The sequence below is a fragment of the Manis javanica genome, chromosome 5 (genome assembly GCF_040802235.1).
Source record: "Manis javanica isolate MJ-LG chromosome 5, MJ_LKY, whole genome shotgun sequence".
NCBI classification, from domain to species: Eukaryota; Metazoa; Chordata; class Mammalia; order Pholidota; family Manidae; genus Manis; species Manis javanica.
Genome location: NC_133160.1, coordinates 40,279,409 through 40,294,225, shown reverse-complemented (window position 1 = coordinate 40,294,225; position 14,817 = coordinate 40,279,409). Strand labels below are relative to the sequence as shown.

The 14,817-nt window shown below is 35.4% G+C and overlaps 1 protein-coding gene across 3 annotated transcripts in view; it reads right to left on the bottom strand.

Moving 5' to 3' along the window:
- The window catches only part of MACROD2 (mono-ADP ribosylhydrolase 2), a 1,939,939-nt gene that overhangs the window by 761,762 nt on the left and 1,163,360 nt on the right, over positions 1-14,817 (bottom strand). The window lies entirely within an intron of this gene.

Here is a 14,817-nt window from a genome sequence, read left to right as displayed (position 1 = left end):
AACAATGTGATAGAATGGAAAGTCCACACTGAACAAGTAATGGAATGTAATTATACTGGTTCAGATCATTCAACATGCATTTTTATAGAACTGAGAATTTGTTTCTTCACAGAAAGACTCAGCAAACCTGATCAAAGATTTGCTAATAATTACACTACAGATGATAAAGAAACTCTAACACCACACTTCTCTTTAACAAAAGCTATAAGATTCTTTTCCGAAGACTTCTAACAGAGAAAAATGTGTGGTGAGGCCTTTCCTTTTTTTTTTTTTTTTGCCAGAGATCATTAAATAAGTTATTTTTTTAAATGTGTCATTTCCCTGATCTGCATATAGCTCATTTTAGAATAAACGTACTTTGTTCTAGAGACTGGTTTTGGCTCTCAAATAACAAAATGAAAAATGGCAGCTGTTCTACATTATCTTCTCAAAAATTAATGGGATTACTGTTAACATTTCTTTAAAAAGTGATGTTTGGCTTGCTACTTTTAATAATGACTATGGTAACAAAGGATAAACCCCTTAGACAAACTGATGGTGTGTCTCAGCTTATTTACCAGATTATCAGCCAAAAAAAAAAATGGCATTTGGGTGTAATGAACCTAGTTCTCCATCAAAATAAACCAAGATTAATTTCTCTCTGAGACTAGTGCATTCAGAGGGCAGTTCTGGACTACAGCCGTTCACATGTTTATACCTGTGCTCTCATTTGGGTTTTCCTTTTATTGTCTACACATCCACAACAGGCCCTACACCTAATTTGCCAAAGGGACACTTCTATTTAGAAACCCAGATGAAAAGGACAAAGGAAAAAGAGAATGTATGGATATTTCTATACTATGAAGTTAACACTTTTCATGCATTCACTTATACAAATTCAATATGAAAAAGGGGTGAAAGGGGGGAATGGGAATATTTAAATAATACTTAATAACAAGGATAGTTTCACAAAACATTTCCACAATGAATGTCTGCTCTAGAATGAACATCAACATTTGGCTTATATTGCAGCACTCAAGGAGCTCAGTCTCCATTCCCACCTGCCTCTCAGAGATGACTGGCTTATTGTGCATGACAGGAGCTGTTTTCAAACCTTTTGGGTTCAAGACCTCATTACACTCTTAAAAACAATTGAGCACCTGAAAGAGCTTTTGTTTTGGTGGGTCAATTCTATCACAGAAGAAAACAAAAGCATTTATCATTTAGTGACAGGAAAATGCTATTATCACATGTCATGTAGCCTCTGGAAAATCATCATATACTCAGAGAAGGAGAGTGAAAAATATAAATAATCTGTACGTATTATTACAAACATGATATTGACCTCACAAACACCTTCAAAGAAAGGTCCTGAGACCATACTTTGAGAATTGCTCCACTAGAGCTTCTTGCTATGCAGATCTAGTAATTACATATAAATATTTCCTTTTCTAATACAAAAATGGACACCATTAACTACTTCATCTGGTCAAGTTTAAAGAAACACCTATCTCTTTCAATTGTGTTGAGAAAACCAGATGTACTGGACTTGTTAAGAAAAGGCATTTCTCTAGGACTTTTATGTGAGTTAAGCAATTTTTAAAAGAGTAATCTTAACTCATGCAGTTCTTATCTTTTGCCCATTCTTTAGAATCTAGATTAATTTACTTTTCGTCTTCTGTGAAGTGGTGATCAGGTCCTTTAAATGCACCGACTTCTTGGGAATGGAGAAGTGCTTCTTTAAAAGTGGTCTTCAAGGATTCAAGGAAAAGGGTCTATGGTGACTGCTATCAGATCGGTTGATTCTAATAGAGAAGACAATGGCGGGAAAAACTTTCTAAGCAACAATTCTAAAGACTTCACAGGCTACAGCAAAGAGGGATCCCTAAGGATCATGTATTCCCAAGAGAAATCACAACAACGGTTTTATTTCCTCACACTCCCTTCTTTACAGAATGAGTTGGAAGCTACTAAAAGAAAGGAGACCAGCTAACATTAACCCAGTTTGGAAGGAATGAGAAAGGAGGGAGATAATTAAGGAAACTTAAAGGTGAACTGGCAAACTTTCATTATGGTTTCAAGGTGGGTGGGATGGAAGAGAGGGAAGAGGCTTAATTTATTCAAAATAACTTCAGTCTGGGTGACTGAGGGGATGGTAGAAATAGGGAAATCAGAACAGCAATTGAGGCCTGGATTATTGTAGTGCTTGTCAAGCCTTCTGAAAATCTAGATTTAACATAAAAAGTGGGACAAGAATAAGAGAGGAATTAGTAAGAGAAACAAACAAAATTATACATTTGAAGGTAATTAATTTTCCTATATCAAGGATGTCTTTCCCTCCCTCCCTCCCATCCTCCCTTCCTTCTTTCTTCCTTTTTTTAAAAAAATATCTCTCTCCTTGCCTATTTTGGATCTGGCATAGAATCACTGAGGGGAAGAGAATATATCACTGAACCTTTCAAACGTGATTTACTGTGAGACTAAGATTCAAAAAGGTCAACGTGTGTCTCTACAAGATTATTTAGTGGGAACCACTTGTGTTAAAAACACTCAAAGAAAACCAAGAGACTTTTCATAGTAATTCAGATGACAAGAATAATGTGTTTGCCTGGAAGCTTTGATAATTAAGTAATGAATAGCACATTTTAAAAGAAAGAAACCCCTGTAAAAAAATAATAATATCTGATGTCCAGTATCATTATGCAGGCCAATGAATAAAAAATTGATTTTTATTCAGAAATGGGGTTGTGGTTGAGATGATATGACAATATGGCTGAAGAGGCACTATGGTGGGAGAAATAAATGGAGTAAAAGAATGGACAGTTTGGCATGAGTAGGAAAATAATGATATTACAGAGCATTCTCCATGGACATAAGAAAGAGATGGTCACTAGAATGTGTAATTATAAGCAGACAGGGTAATATCAGGAAAGAACAGAAAATCATACCCCAAAGGAAAATCTCCACTCATCAATTGGGTGAACTTGGGCAAATTACTTTTCTACTTTCATAAAGAAGTAAACCACTAATTTTTAAATCTCCAGTTTGTTATGGGTAATAAATTATGTATATTACATGCAAGAGCACCAAGCACAGTACCTGGCATCTAGTAGGTGATGCATTCTGACTTGATTATCATTGGTACTTGCACATAATTGTATTCACAATGTACATAAATGGGATAATGATGAGCTTTTCCACATTTAATTAGAATTTAATCATTACAATCTCAAAATTCATAACTATTCATATTAACTGATTATATCAGAATTTTACATTTTACTGGCTTCTTTCTTTCAACAATACTTCTTGAATTCCAGGTCTTCTCTTTCTTAAAATCTTTTTTTTTTTTTTGCATTATATACTTGAGTAATTTTTTCAGAGATAGTCCATAGTAGCTGGGCATTTCTAAGTCACTGGACTTTCAAATGCTTTAGGTGTTCTTATTTTGGAATATTCATTTTCTGGCATATATGACTCTGGATTCAGATTACTTTTTTAGTTTGCTTCATTCTCTTCTACCCTGAGAAAAAGCCATTTTGATTTTTATACCTTTGAAGGTAGCTGGGTTTCTTTTCCTTTGCAGAAGTTTCAGTAACTTCCTATTTATCCTTGAGAATCTGAATTCTGTCTAGGTTCGTTCAGGACACATATTTCTTTTTTTTCCCTTTTAATTATGAAGTTACTCTTGCTTGTACATTTTATCCATTTTTCCAGAACTCTTAATAGATGGGTTGTATATGTCTGAGAATACATTTCAATTGTCTTTACTTTCTCTCAAATATTTTCTCTGCTGCACATTTTCAAGTATTTTATTGACTCATTCTCTGGATCAGTAAGTTAGTTTTCAGATGTTTCTTTTCTGTTATGCATTCTTTCATTTGAAACTTGTTCTTGTGCTAAGTTCCAAGAATTTTTATTTCTCTTCCTCTCATTGGAATATCTTTCTCTAACTTCTACATATATATTACATATAATCCTTTTCTCCACCAACTCTTGGTTATCTAGAGTAAAACTTAGTAACAGTGAGCTTTTTGTGGATTTGAAACCATTTAGTGTACAACTTCACCCTTTTTCATGATGCTTCTATAGCTCTATACAAACTAGATGGATTTTCATCATTTTTTAAAATTTTTATTTCTAATGCAAATAATCAATCCCTTGACAGGGTATTCTAATAAGAAAAAAGTCAGTAATATTAATTGCTAACTGAATCATACGTTGACGTTTTAACAAGGAATATATTTGTCATGTAGCTAGCAATTGAGTTGTAGAAAGTGCTAAGAATTTCAATTTTTTTTCTAGTGTGAAAAGGTATTATTTTACTTTTTTAACATGATAAAACAGACTATGCTTCCAAGGTGAAAATACACACACACAGAAACACACAGTGAAAAAAAGAATATATTTGATATTTTCATGACTCAAAACATATCCATCCACACCATTCTAGCTATTTCATAGCTCTTAAAGAATTGACAACATTGTTCCAAGCCAGATCTACTTCAGACTCCATTTTTGTAAATATTATACACTTTATTTTGAAATGGATTATATGTTTACCAGAAAACAATAGTTCAAATTTGAAGAGTTATTTAATATACTAATTATTACACATAAATTGCAAATCCTCTTTAAACCTCTTAAACTAAAAGGGGTATTTATTTGCACCCTAAACATTAGAGTTATATCTTTGTTACAAACTTAACTGTCCAGAGATATTTAAAGCAGAAACACATCAAGCAGCTGGGTTATCTTCCTAAGTGTCTTTGCTGTGCAGCATTTTGAATGCCCAGAAGACAGTATCAATGACATGTTCGGATAGAATTTTAGGTTGTACCATTTGTTTCATTCTAAAACACTCAGGCCTTAGTTCTCTATTAGAGTAAATGAACTTCAAGAGTGTGTTTGTCACTTCTGTGCAATAAAGACCCTAAAGAACAACAAAATTAATCTTTCTAATGGAATTTCCATTGACAGTTTTATTGATGGAACAATATTAAAGTTTCTGAGGATTAAATGAAATATGTTGGGCTATTTATTGTCTTTTAATGTTCTTATTATTGGAGACAAAGAGTCATAAGGCACACACAAATGCAACCAATTTATAGAATTTCATAAAGACAACTTTAGACCCTTTTTAAGTATATACTAGGGGCCTAAGAATCTATCCATGGTCTAAGAATCTATGGGATGCTCTCAGAGTCCTCATTTAGGCTCTGAAAGTCTATGAAATGCCACATCCTGAAGTTGTGGAAGCATATGTTTGGTATTCCACTAAATGGTTCAAATAACCACTTAAATCACCACTGGCCTTGGCACAACCAGGGAAGGATGAAACCATTTTTTGGTCCCAGCCTGGGAGCTGGAGAAAGCACAAACAGTCAAAGTGCAAATCAAAGGGTTTTCCGGGAAAAGAAAATTCTCATTGAAGTTTTCTTGTAATAGAAAGAGCATCTTCCTTCTTAAGCTGGTTGTATTTGTAGCCTCTGTTAAACCTGGCTCATCGTGTCCTTCCGGTGGAAGCTCTTAGGGCCCACTGGAGCTATAGGACCTCTCACCAACCACTTACTTTTACTAATACTCTTCTTCATTATTCTCTATGAAATACTTATGCCAACTTGTATGAATGCCTTCACTTAAGGAATAAGGCTTGGAACAAGAGAAGCCCATACACTTAACATTCCCTAGTTGACCCCATGCCAAAGGATGGACCCTCCTTCACTACTATGAACTTGGCTTACCATGAATGTTCCTACCCAGCATGACCTTTGTCTTTCTTAGAGCTCTTGACTGGAAAAAAAGTAACTAAAGGCTATTCTTTGGTACAAAGACCTTCCTGTAGATACTGTTTTTGGCTGCAGCCACACTTTTACTGTGTGCCCTAACTCAACTCTGAACTCTTGCTATGTCAACAAACTACTGCTTCCTTCTGCACCTCCTTAGAAATCTGGGTCAGTGGTTTGCAAACTTAAATGCATCCAAGTTACTGGGAAAGCATGTTCAAACAGATTGTTGGGTCGTCCTCCCAGAGTTTCTGATTCAGTAGGTCTGGGATGGGGTATGTTTGAGGACCAAGAATTTGCATTTCTAACAAGTTTCCAGGAGATCCTGATGTTACCAGTCCAGAAACTACATGTTGAGAATTACCAAACTAGATGAATAGTGGCAGCCTGCAGCTCTTTTACCAAAATTTTACCCATGACCTGACTCTTCAGCTTGGACTCCTTATCCAACATCCTGACCTTGATTTTGACAACTGGATTCACATACCAATTGTGCCCCCAGCTATAATCTTTGGCTTACATATTGTGTTAAAGACCTTGTTCTATTGACCTGTGTGGCCTCTCCTGGCCTGCTATACCTGGTTTTCATGCAGACTAATAATATATACTCTTAAATATTTCCATATAGATAGTTCAAAAGCAAAACTTGTCTAGTCTTTACTTTAGTTTTCATTAATTACAGCAAAGAGCTGCAAGGAAAAGCACATCTGGACAAATATTGTAGTAGGAAGAGTTCTTTCTGGATTAAATTTCAACAATAATGACATTAATTAAAAACATTAATGCCATTAATTGACACTTTGATCAAAATTATTTAAATTATGAGAAGATCAGAATGTTTGTATACTAGTTTTGAGAAGAAAAGACAAGTTAAACAAACCATGCTTGCTGGTAAAGAATAAGCAAGCCAAATTAAAAAAGAAAAGCTAAACAGGTAATTCAACTTTGAATAGATGCAAGCAGGGGTCAAAGGAATTAAGAAATGGTTGGATAGAAGAGAAATGGCCCATAATTACACAGAAAGATGTGCAACATCTTTAGTCATTAAGAATATTCAAATCAAAAGTGCACAACAAATTACCAATTCATATTTACTAGGATGCTTATAATCAAGACAGATAATAACAAGTGTTAGTGAGTATGTGGAGAAATTAAAATCCTCATACATTGCTGGTGGGAATATAAATACCACTTAGGAAAGCAGACAGGTCCTCCAAATACTAAACACATAGTTACCATATAACCCAGCAATTCCACTCTTAGGTAACTAGAAGAACTGAAAACATATCTCCACACAAAAACTTATACAGAAATGTTCATAGCAGGAAAACAACCCAAATGGCTATCAAGTGATGAATGAATGACAAAATGTATACTCAAACAGTGGGATATTATTCAGTCATAAAAAGTAATTGAGTACGATACATGCTACAACATGAATGGACCTTGAAAACATTATGCTAAATGAAAGACGCCAGTTGTAGATGGCCAAACATTGTGATTCCATTTACATGAAATGATCAAAATAGGCCAGTCAACACAGACAGCAAGTAGATTGTTGATTGTCAAGGATGACAGTGGGCTGGAATGGAGAGTGACTACTAATGAGCATGGGGTTTCTTTCTAAGGTGATAAAAATATTCTAGAATTAGATGGTGGTGGTGATAGTTGTACAACTCTATAAATACACCAAAATCATTGAATTAAACATTTTTTTTCAAAAGCATAAAATAAAATGGCATTGGGATATGCCAGGAAATTCAGGCAGACAATTAATCCACATTTGGTAAATGGCCTCCTGACTAGGTGAATTAGTTAATTAATTAATATTGACCATATCCAGAATATGAAAATCATGAAAGGCAAAACTGTAAAATAAGACTGAGAAAACGGAGTTCATCACCCTATGAAATCTACCTAAGAGGAGCCTACAGCGTGGCTTGGGAAGGCTCAGGTACAGCTTCTCCACTACTTCTCCATAGGACAGACCCTCTGTGACTTCATCTCCTCTGAAGAACTCAACATAACACAAAATAAAAGAACTGCTTTCCATTCAAAACTACCTATGAATCTGAGGCCTGAGAGTAATTTACATTTTTCACCAGGCCTGCCTAGATATTTCAGGGCAAACTAGACAATTGTCCAAGCACTTGAAATGCATGGGAAGGTCATACATAATAAGCAGAGGGAGATAAACTATGTGATACTTGTAGTTACAAGTGTTCAGTTCTCCATCAGGAGACCTGCAGTCTTTAGATGCTGTTATGCTAACTGATCACAGTGCTTTCACTAGGGATAGAATTACAAAGACTCAGCCTACAGTATTTTGTTTCACAAATAAACTGTATGGTGAACCATCTTTTCATGAGAAAACTTTAGATCAAACACTTGTAGGCAAAAGTTACCATCTTCTCAGGAGTTGAAGAAGGTCTCTTCATATATCCTTCCAGGAAGATTTTCAGATTCTGTATGTTTGGCTCTAGGTTTGTTTGCCTTCATAAATATGTAGAAGCCAGAGGTTTTACATGTGTTTAGGTACATGCATGCACAGTCAGCCTCATGCAGGGGCAGGGACAGATGACTCCACGATGTGTCTGACCCACTCTGAGAAGGTGGCTGCACCCACTGGCGAGGTGAGGAGCTGCACACATCTCTCACGCCATCTCTCCTCCAGACCTGACCCAGTCTGTCCTTCAAAAGGAGAAGATTGGATTTTCAAAGTCAACAAGACTGTACAAAAAAAATAATAGCTATTCTTTGTTGAGTGCTTACCATGTGGCAACCACAGTTGCTTTTAGTCTAAGGTTGTTTTAATCCATCCCTAACTTTAGCAAATCACCAACACCTAATACTCACCAAGTATTAAAAACATGCATAGAAATGCAATGATGATCCAGTTGTGGGTCAAGATTGAGCAGATGGACGTCTCCCTATTCCTCATGTTAAGTGTAACTTAAAACCCTGGACAATGTACATAAAACAAATAAAAGAAGACTCTGAAATGTATAAAGAAGAAAGCAGGGTTTAGGACCCAAAGAAGAACATGGTGGAGAGTTCCCAGGGTTTTCTTTTTTGCCTCATTTATCCCAGACTGGCTGTTGGAGGAGCCAGCAACCCAGAAATGCCAACAAGAGGGGACAAAAATGCCACAAGAATAACCTGCTCTTTCTAGTAAAAAAAAAAACAAACCAGGAAAGGGTGACCAAGCAAGACAGAAAGACAGTAGTTGTCTTACTCTTAAGAAACACCACAGACAAAACCATAGTCTCATCCCTTTTCCTGTCAGCAAAGGCCAAGCGGGGAGTCTTGATTTCCAGCCTCACCCACCCCACATCTGCCTCTGGGGTGGTGTCAGAGGAGAGCATGCTGGGGAAAGCTGGAACATCCACTGCCATTCATCAGGATTCCCCCTGCTGTGTGCTAAGCTGCTGCATGGGGAGCAAGAACAAGGCAGTCCTCCTCTTCCTAGTCGGTGGTGTCAGCCAGGGCCTAGGGGGGAGCTAAGAATCCCACTTCCACCCAGCAGAGACAAGACATCTCTCCTTTCCTGGGATGAGAGGGTCATTTGTTAAGATGTCAACAGACTCAGCACAGAGACAACACAATTGTTAGAAGTATATGAATAAGATTTTAAAGCAGCTACCATAAAAATATTTCCATAAACAACTATGAACATGCTTGAAACAAATGAATAAAAAGAAAGAAGCCTCAGCAAAGAACAGAAGCTATAAAGAAGGACCAATGGGAATTTTGAAAGTGGAAAATACAATAGCTGAAATAAAAAGCTCAGTGGCTGGGTTTAATGGTATAATGGGTAGGATGGAAGAAAAAGTCAGTGAGCTTGAAGACAGAACCATATAAATTACACAGTATAAACAAACAGTAAAAAAAGACTTTAAGAAGTGAACAGAGCCTCAGGGGCCTGTGGGACTGTTACAAAAGATTGAACACTTGTGTAATTGGAGCCTCAGAAGGAGAGCAGAAAGCAAATGGGGCTGAAAAAGCATTTAAGAAACAGTAGCCAAAATTGTCCCAAATTTGGCAAAATATATAACCTATAGATTCAGTAAGCTTAGTGAATCAAAGCCAGAAAATTTTAAAAAGTTCATGCTGATACAGTGTGATGCAAACTTCTGAAAATTAAACACAAAGAAATAATCTTCAAGCAGGGAGACATATCACCAGTGGACCAGACACAGAAAAAAGAAGGAATTTTAGAGTGTCAGGAAAGGAGAAAGAATAACAGAAAGAACAAAAATATGGTAGAATAAACAACAGATTTTGCTTCAGATAATGAAATACTACCATCCAATGAAAAATAATTAAGTATTGATAAATGTGGCAACATGGATACACGTCACAGATCCTACACTGAACAAAAGAAAGTTGGCACAAAGGAATATATATACATGCTTTCTTTCTATATATGTATATACTCTAAATGGTTCCATTTATATTAAAAACACATAAAATTTGTACATAGTGAAATATTACACAGTGATTGCATTTGAGAAATGGAGATGGATTGGGCATGAGAGAAGTTTCTGGTGTGATGAAAATATTCTCCATATTGATTGGTGTACATATTGTGTCAAAATTCACCAAATTATATATTTAAAATCTTTGCATTTAACTTTATATAATTTTTATCTAAAAAAGAATACCATAATATGTTATACAATAGTCCTATGTATGCCACTGTTCTAGTCTGATTTTCAAAGCAGAAATATCTATAAGTAATGAATATTTATGACTGGTAATTTATGTATCTATTCATATATAGATGATATTCCATATTTCATCAGGTACAACAAATTTAGGATCAATATTTGCTTTTCTAATTCTTCATATTTGGAAATGAATCCATGTACTTATTAAAGTATTTGTATTTAAACCATATAATTTGAAAAGATTTTTTAAAAGAATTGAACATTTGTTCTGTAGAAAAATAAATTGTTTTATTCTTGCTTTTCCTCATACACATACACACACACACACACAAAGTAAAGAAGTATCTTCTTTATACTCGGGGATTGTTTCCCTCCATAGCTTTCCTGCCCAGAAAGAAGTAACACAAAGTTGACTCATTCCCTGTGACAGGCTTCATTATCCAAATGTGGCTATGACAATACCTTCCATGCTACATGCTCTTTTGCAGCATAACCTTGCCATGCCTCTGTGCAAAGCTGGAGTATAAATCCCCTCCTAGTGAACCTCAGATGACTATAGTGACTTGCTTATTACTAATTAAATGTGTTGAAAGGTTGCTAAGTGCCTTCCAATGGAAGGTAAGAAGGAGTCTTGGTCTCCTAGAATATTTGTTCTCTGAATGCTCCTAGAAACTCAATGCCATGCTCTAAGAAGACAAAGGTACATGCAGAGGCACTCTGATGGACAGTCCCAGCTGAGCCCATTCTGTGAGTCATCCTGTCTTAGTCACCGGACATGTGGGTGAAGGAGCCTCCAGATACTTCCAGTCTCCAATCATTTACACGTTTCTCAACAAGGACCCACACATTATGGAGCAAAGACAAGCCATTTGAATTTCTGTCACCCAGAATCTGCAAGCCTAATATAATGGTTGTTGATTTACTCCACCAACTTTTGAGATGATCTGTTATACACACAGCAGTGAATAACAGAAACTTTCCTTCAATTTGTGTAATTCTCTGAAAATGATATTATGAAGTTGATCACTCCTAACATGGATTATAATCACTTCTGACTACAATATCCTAAAGGAAATAGAAGTACCTGAAGTTCTTGGGTGAAATTTTGAATTTCATCTGTAAAATTCTCATATGAATACTTTTTTCATAAGGACCTTTGAGAATATTAGAAATAATGATTAAAGTACTGCACTTCACACAGGGTCGAAGTTCCCAAATTTGCAGCCATTATTATTAGGAACACTACCTCACACACACAGAACATTATTTTATCTGTACACTGTATAAAATTTAATGTCACCCTCTCTACACTAGGGATGTTTTGTTCCCATGTGCAAATGATAGGATGTTCAGGATCTCAATAGCTGATGGTGCTTTACTTACATAATAGGGGAAGCTGGAAGATTCCACACTGTTATTGGGTGGAAGTTCTTTCTTTCCTCAACTTTGAAAACAGCCACTATAGCATAGAAACCCCCTGAGAAATGCTGCAAGGAATTCCCATTAAAAAGTCTAATAAATGTTTTCCAACTAATACATTATGTTCTGAATTTATAGGAACAATCTGAGCAAAAAAGGTCTTGGCAGTCATTTAATTGAATTAGTATAAAGGCAAATTTATATGCAGATTATTGGACAGTATTCATTTCATCATATAGGAGCATTTTAAAATTAGTTTCAGAAAAAGGGCACTCTATAATAAACTTTTAATTCCAAGAGTTGCACAAGGTAAGGGCTGGAAATTACAATAGGCCAGGTACCATGTCAGCTCTGATATACTACAACACTTCTTTATGAGCACATTACAATTCAGAGAGCTAATAATAAAAAGAAGTGATGCTGAGATGATGAATTGATGCTATGCAATTAGACCTATTAGAATTCACAAGAGTCGACAGGCAATAATCAAACCCTTTTCATGCTGCCCATTGCAATTATCTTTGCACTTAAGAATCAACAAAGCACATAATGACTTGCACTCGATTAAGGAATTCATGAGAAATGGAATTTTAATTAGTGTGTAGAAAAATTGGGCCATTTATTACTTTACAGGACAACAAATTGTGAAAACTAGTTGAGGAGTTAAAAACAGTCAGCAGTGATGGATAATTGCTGATCATGGTGAACTTGGGTGATGGAAATTTCCAGTGGCTCCTCTCCTCCCCTAAAAGTATGATTCAGAAAGTGGGCCTACTGTTAAGAACAGAATAAGCAATAAGTGGATTCTTGGTATCATGGTTGATGGATTAAACACACATCAAATTCATTTCCAATTTTGAATTTCCCAAATCACAGTATTTCACACTATTTACACATACACATTCATGCATAATCTAAATCAAAATCAACAAATATCTATTAATTGTTACCTGTGTGTAGCAAAGTATATATCCTTAGAAGTAGGATTATTAATTCAGTATGGAATTTCTAAAAGTTCGGTGAGTAAAGATTATGCTTAGTCAACTTGTAGAGTTTTTTGTTAATTATGAAATGCTGCTAGTAATGGTTGTTTGTTTTTAATAATGTTTATTCATAACCCACATTCTCTTTTAATGCACTTGACCTTGGGCAAGAAGATTTAACTATCTTATCTTAGAACATCTCAGATATAAATAATAGACTTTGGCATTTTGTACGTAAGTTAATGGAAATTCATTTTTGTCAAAAATTTTCTGGCTATTGGGTAAAAGTTACCATGCTTATAAATAGAAAATGTCAAATGTGAGTTTGCAATGCAGTCAATTTAATAACATACTTCTCATGCTCAATTTACCATCTGAAAAGTTAGTCTAAAATCCAAATAGCCAAGAAAATATCCAGTCACTGCTTTACTCTGTGAATAAATGGAAACAAAGTCTGAATACAATTGTGTTCCCCACTCAGTTCATAAAACAATGAGGAGAGGAAATCAATTCTTATGAAAATAAATCATTGATTCAATTCCCAAAGTCAAACTGTGCATGAATAATTCCAGAAGTTGTAATCTGCATCCCATTTAAAAATCTTATTCACTTTGCAGTTAAAAATTATGCTAACCCAAGATTTGCATGTTTAAAATATGGAAGTATTTCAATAGAGATCTATCTGATGTGGCACCTGACAGTCTAAAAATTCATGAAAATTAAAAAAATTAAGTATGTAACTACTATAGTGAGAAGTTAAACATTTCCCCACTTTAACACTGGCAAAGAATTTGTGGCAGAGATTGAAATTCTCCACCTTTACTTCCTTTCTCACTTTTCTTCTCAGTAACAGGAACTTAATATTTAGCTGAGTGTGTTATTGCCAGGAATAAAATATTACATTTCCCAGTAGTCTCTGTCAATACATGTGGTCACATGACCAAGTGTTGTAGAGAAACCACAGAAAAGCTGCAGAAGTAGAATGACACCTTTCAGTCTTCTGCATTTCCTTTTCATTATGTATGCACTGACATACATAAACTTGATAATGGCTGGAGCTCCAGCAGCCAACCTGGGCCATGAGGTGTATAAAATACTGTAACACCTTTGAACTACAGGATGTTTTATAATTTACAAAATTCTGCCATGCACATTATTTTCCCATTTGAGTTTTAGAAGTTCTACAAGATAGGTCACTCAAGTATTTGTTTCTTTCCTTTGTTTTATATGCTGGTGCTTCTCCTGAGTTAACTGACAATTTTAAATCATGATAAAAATAGGGAAACTTAAAAGTACAATTCAAAGAAAGCCATCTGAAGAAGAAACATGAATATATGCGGAACTTGTGCTGGGCCAAGTATTGCAGCTGAATACCAGTTTGCTGGGCTTTCAGGCAGCTAAAGCAAGAAATATACGTTTATCTGAGGAGACAATCTATTTTTCTCTTAACCTGGTAATGAATTTAAGAAAGACTACCTTGTTTAACTCTTATATAAGGGACATTAGATAACATAGTGGTCTTAAATAGTAATTATGCAAATGATACAGAAATATTCTGTTTAGAGACATTATATTGTCTTCAAAGAAACAGAGGGCATATGATTGTCTTGATCTGGCATAAGGTTTTCTCTATGTAGCCAAAATGTAATGATTTCAGCACTATCTAATGTTATAGGTTATGTAAATACCAGGCTTCTTGAAAGATCTTCAGGTGGTAGTTATTTCAGGTATCAGTGAAATTCTTATGACCACCAAAACAGTATTCTGTAGATCGAGGCAACAGGGGACCCTTTCCTGGGTCTTGTGCCTTAGAAGTCCTCACACATTGCAAACGCACATGACAATCTACTTTGGTCACTTCAAATCTAGCATCTAGCATTGGGAGAGTGTAATACATAATGCTACACATCTGATCTCATAATTAACATTGCTCAGATCTCAGGGAAATGATTCTCCACCTCTCTTACCTAGTATCTTGAA